The sequence below is a fragment of the Eschrichtius robustus genome, chromosome 14 (genome assembly GCF_028021215.1).
Source record: "Eschrichtius robustus isolate mEscRob2 chromosome 14, mEscRob2.pri, whole genome shotgun sequence".
Taxonomy (NCBI): Eukaryota; Metazoa; Chordata; class Mammalia; order Artiodactyla; family Eschrichtiidae; genus Eschrichtius; species Eschrichtius robustus.
In genome coordinates, this window is record NC_090837.1 from 63,905,828 (window position 1) to 63,911,827 (window position 6,000).

Sequence of the window (6,000 nt, forward strand, 5' to 3'; positions counted from 1 at the left end):
CAATTAAACCTCAGTCATGTTGCCAGGCCACAGGGTTCAACCATCAAACCTCAGTCATGTTCCCAGGAAGCAGGTTTCCAGAATCAAACCAATGTCATGTTCCCAGGCCATGGGGTTCCAGTGTCAGGCCTCAGTCATGTTCCCAGTACACAGGGTTCCACCATCAAAGCTCAGTCATGTTGCCAGTCCACAGGTTTCTGCGATCAATCCACATTCAAGTTCCCAGGCCACAGGGTTCCAGAATCAAGCCTCAGTCATGTTGCCAGGCCACAGGGTACCACCATCAAACCTCAGTCATGTTCCTAGGCAACAGGGTTCCTCCATCAAACCTCAATCTGGTTCCCAGGACACAGGGTTCCAGAATCAAAACAATGTCAAAATCCCAGGGCATGGTTTTCCAGTACCAAGACTCAGTCATATTTCCAGGGCACAGGGTTCCACAATCAAACCTCAGTCATGTTGCCAGTCCACAGGTTTCTGCCATCAAACCTCAGTAAGTTCCCAGGCCACAGATTTCCAGAATCAAACCTCAGTCATGTTCCCAGGGAACAGGATTCCAGAAACAAACCTCAGTCATGTTGCCAGGCCACAGGTTTCCACCATCAAACCTCAGCCATGGTCCCAGGCCACAGGATTCCAGAATCAAACCGTTCTCATGTTCCCAGGCCACAGGTTTCCAGAATCCACTGATGTCATGTTCCCAGTCCACAGGGTGCCAGAACCAAGCCTCAGTCAGGTTCCCAGGGCACAGTATTCCACAATCTAAAGAGATGTCATGTTCCCAGGCCACAGGTTTCCAGAATCACGCCTCAGTCATGTTCCCAGACCACAGGGATCCAGAATCAAACCTCAGTCATGTTACCAGGCCATAGGGTACCACCATCAAACCTCAGTCATATTCCCAGACCACAGGTTTCCAGAATCAAACCGACTACATGTTCCCAGGCAACAGGGTAGCAGAATCCAAACCGATGTCATGTTCCCAGGCCACTGGATTCCACAATCTAACATCAGTCAGTTCCCAGGCCAATGGTTTCCAGATTCAAACCTCAGTCATATTCCCAGGCCACATGGTTCCAGAATCAAACCTCAGTCATGTTCCCAGAACACAGGGTTCCAGAATCAAACCACAGTCATGTTCCCAGGCCAGAGGGTTCCACAATCAAACCTCAGTCATGTTTCCATGCCACAGGGTTCCAGAATCCAACCGATGTCATGTTCCCAGGTCACAGTTTTCCAGAATCAATCCTCAGCTATGTTCCCAGGCTACAGGGTTCCAGACTAAAACCTCCGTCATGTTCCCAGTCCACAGGGGACCAGAACGAAGCCTCAGTCATGTTGCCAGGCCACAGGGATCCAGAATCAAACCTCAGTCATGTTGCAAGGCCATAGGGCACCACCATCAAAGCTCAGTCATATTCCCAGCCCTCCGGTTTCCAGAATCATACCGATTTCATGTTCCCAGGCAACAGGGAACCAGAATCCAAACCGATGTCATGTTCTTGGGCACAGGGTTCCACTATCAAACCTCAGTCCTGTTGCCAGGCCACAGGGTTCCACCATCAAGCCTCACTCATGTTCCCAAGCCTGAGGGTTCCGCAATTAAACCTCAGTCATGTTGCCAGGCCACAGGGTTCAACCATCAAACCTCAGTCATGTTCCCAGGAAGCAGGTTTCCAGAATCCAACCAATGTCATGTTCCCAGGCCACGGGCTTCCAGTATCAGGCCTCAGTCATGTTCCCAGTGCACAGGGTTCCACCATCAAACCTCAGTCATGTTGCCAGTCCACAGGTTTCTGCCATCAAACCTCTGTCAAGTTCCCAGGCCACAGGGTTCAAGAATCAATCCTCAGTCATTTTGCCAGGCCAGAGTGTTCCACCGTCAAACCTCACTCATAATCCCAGGCCACATATTTCCACAATGTAACCTCAGTCATTTTCCCAGGCCATAGGTGTCCAGAATCAAACCTCAGTCATATTCCCAGGACACATGTTTCCAGAATCCAACCTCAGTCATGTTCCCAGTCCACAGGGTTCCACATTCAAACCTCAGTCATGTTCCCAGGACACAGGTGTCCAGAATCAAACCTCAGTCATGTTCCCAGGGAACAGGGTTCCAGAACCAAACCTCAATCATGTTCCCAGACCGCAGGGTTTCAGAATCAAACCACAGTCATGTTCCCAGGCCAGAGGGTTCCACAATCAAACCTCAGTCATGTTTGCATGCCACAGGGTTCCAGAATCCAACCGATGTCATGTTCCCAGGACACAGGGTTCCAGAATCAATCCTCAGGTATGTTCACAGGCTACAGGGTTCCAGAATAAAACTTCAGTCATGTTCCCAGTCCACAGGGTTCCAGAACGAAGCCTCAGTCATGTTCCCAGGCCACAGGGATCCAGAATCAAACCTCAGTCATGTTGCAAGGCCATAGGGTACCACCATCAAAGCTCAGTCATATTCCCAGGCCTCCGGTTTCCAGAATCAAACCGATTTCATGTTCCCAGGCAACTCGGAAGCAGAATCCAAACCGATGTCATGTTTCTAGGTCACAGGGTTTCACCATCAAACCTCAGTCCTGTTGCCAGGCCACAGGGTTCCACCATCAAGCCTCAGTCTTGTTGCCAGGCCACAGGGTTCAACCATCAAACCTCAGTCATGTTCCCAGGAAGCAGGGTTCCAGAATCAAACCAACGTCAGGTTCCCAGGCCACGGGGTTCCAGTATCAGGCCTCAGTCATGTTCCCAGTACACAGGGTTCCACCATCAAAGCTCAGTCATGTTGCCAGTCCACAGGTTTCTGCGATCAAACCACATTCAAGTTCCCAGGCCACAGGGTTCCAGAATCAAGCCTCAGTCATGTTGCCAGACCACAGGGTACCACCATGAAACCTCAGTCATTTTCCCAGGCAACAGGGTTCCTCAATCAAACCTCAATCTGGTTCCCAGGACACAGGGATCCAGAATCAAACCAATGTCAAAATCCCAGGGCATGGTTTTCCAGTACCAAGACTCAGTCATATTTCCAGGGCACAGGCTTCCACAATCAAGCCTCAGTCATGTTGCCAGTCCACAGGTTTCTGCCATCAAACCTCAGTCAAGTTCCCAGGCCACAGATTTCCAGAATCAAACCTCAGTCATGTTCCCAGGGAACAGGATTCCAGAAACAAACCTCAGTCATGTTGCCAGGCCACAGGTTTCCACCATCAAACCTCAGCCATGTTCCCAGGCCACAGGATTCCAGAATCAAACCGTTCTCATATTCCCAGGCCACAGGTTTCCAGAATCCACTGATGTCATGTTCCCAGTCCACAGGGTTCCAGAACCAAGCCTCAGTCAGGTTCCCAGGGCACAGGGATCAGGAATCAAACCTTAGTCATGTTACCAGGCCATAGGGTACCACCATCAAACCTCAGTCATATTCCCAGACCACAGGTTTCCAGAATCAAATCGACTACATGTTTCCAGGCAACAGGGTACCAGAATCCAAACCGATGTCATGTTCCCAGGCCACTGGATTCCACTATCAAACATCAGTCATGTTCCCAGGCCAATGGTTTCCAGATTCAAACCTCAGTCATATTCCCAGGCCACATGGTTCCAGAATCAAACTTCAGTCATGTTCCCAGAACACAGGGTTCCAGAATAAAACCTCAGTCATGTTCCCTGGACACAGGTTTCAAAAATAAAACCCCAGTCATGTTACCAGGCCACAGGGTTCCAAAATCAAGCCTCACTCATATTCCCAGCCCACAGGGTTCCACAATTAAACCTCAGTCATATTCCCAGGCCACAGGGTTCCACATTCAAACCTCAGTCATGTTTCCAGGACACAGGTGTCCAGAATCAAACCTCAGTCATGTTCCCAAGGAACAGGGTTCCAGAACCAAACCTCAGTCATGTTCCCAGTCCACAGGATTTCAGAATCAAACCACAGTCATGTTCCCAGGCCAGAGGGTTCCACAATCAAACCTCAGTCATGTTTCCATGCCACAGGGTTCCAGAATCCAACCGATGTCATGTTCCCAGGTCACAGTTTTCCAGAATCAATCCTCAGCTATGTTCCCAGGCTACAGGGTTCCAGAATAAAACCTCCGTCATGTTCCCAGTCCACAGGGGACCAGAACGAAGCCTCAGTCATGTTGCCAGGCCACAGGGATCCAGAATCAAACCTCAGTCATGTTGCAAGGCCATAGGGCACCACCATCAAAGCTCAGTCATATTCCCAGCCCTCCGGTTTCCAGAATCATACCGATTTCATGTTCCCAGGCAACAGGGAACCAGAATCCAAACCGATGTCATGTTCTTGGGCACAGGGTTCCAGAATCAAGCCTCAGTCATGTTGCCAGGCCACAGGGTACCACCTTCAAACCTCAGTCATGTTCCTAGGCAACAGGGTTCCTCCATCAAACCTCAATCTGGTTCCCAGGACACAGGGTTCCAGAATCAAAACAATGTCAAAATCCCAGGGCATGGTTTTCCAGTACCAGGCCTCAGTCATATTTCCAGGGCACAGGGTTCCACAATCAAACCTCAGTCATGTTGCCAGTCCACAGGTTTCTGCCATCAAACCTCAGTCAAGTTCCCAGGCCACAGATTTCCAGAATCAAACCTCAGTCATGTTCCCAGGGAACAGGATTCCAGAAACAAACCTCAGTCATGTTGCCAGGCCACAGGTTTCCACCATCAAACCTCAGCCATGTTCCCAGGCCACAGGATTCCAGAATCAAACCGTTCTCATGTTCCCAGGCCACAGGTTTCCAGAATCACGCCTCAGTCTTGTTCCCAGACCACAGGGATCCAGAATCAAACCTCAGTCATGTTACCAGGCCATAGGGTACCACCATCAAACCTCAGTCATATTCCCAGACCACAGGTTTCCAGAATCAAACCGACTACATGTTCCCAGGCAACAGGGTACCAGAATCCAAACCGATGTCATGTTCCCAGGCCACTGGATTCCACAATCTAACATCAGTCAGTTCCCAGGCCAATGTTTTCCAGATTCAAACCTCAGTCATATTCCCAGGCCACATGGTTCCAGAATCAAACCTCAGTCATGTTCCCAGAACACAGGGTTCCAGAATCAAACCACAGTCATGTTCCCAGGCCAGAGGGTTCCACAATCAAACCTCAGTCATGTTTCCATGCCACAGGGTTCCAGAATCCAACCGATGTCATGTTCCCAGGTCACAGTTTTCCAGAATCAATCCTCAGCTATGTTCCCAGGCTACAGGGTTCCAGACTAAAACCTCCGTCATGTTCCCAGTCCACAGGGGACCAGAACGAAGCCTCAGTCATGTTGCCAGGCCACAGGGATCCAGAATCAAACCTCAGTCATGTTGCAAGGCCATAGGGCACCACCATCAAAGCTCAGTCATATTCCCAGCCCTCCGGTTTCCAGAATCATACCGATTTCATGTTCCCAGGCAACAGGGAACCAGAATCCAAACCGATGTCATGTTCTTGGGCACAGGGTTCCACTATCAAACCTCAGTCCTGTTGCCAGGCCACAGGGTTCCACCATCAAGCCTCACTCATGTTCCCAAGCCTGAGGGTTCCGCAATTAAACCTCAGTCATGTTGCCAGGCCACAGGGTTCAACCATCAAACCTCAGTCATGTTTGCATGCCACAGGGTTCCAGAATCCAACCGATGTCATGTTCCCAGGTCACAGGGTTCCAGAATCAATCCTCAGGTATGTTCCCAGGCTACAGGGTTCCAGAATAAAACTTCAGTCATGTTCCCAGTCCACAGGGTTCCAGTATCAAACCTCAGTCATGTTTCAAGGCCATAGGGAACCACCATCAAAGCTCAGTCATATTCCCAGGCCTCCGGTTTCCAGAATCAAACCGATTTCATGTTCCCAGGCAACTCGGAAGCAGAATCCAAACCGATGTCATGTTCCTAGGTCACAGGGTTTCACCATCAAACCTCAGTCCTGTTGCCAGGACACAGGGTTCCACCATCAAGCCTCAGTCATGTTGCCAGGCCACAGGGTTCC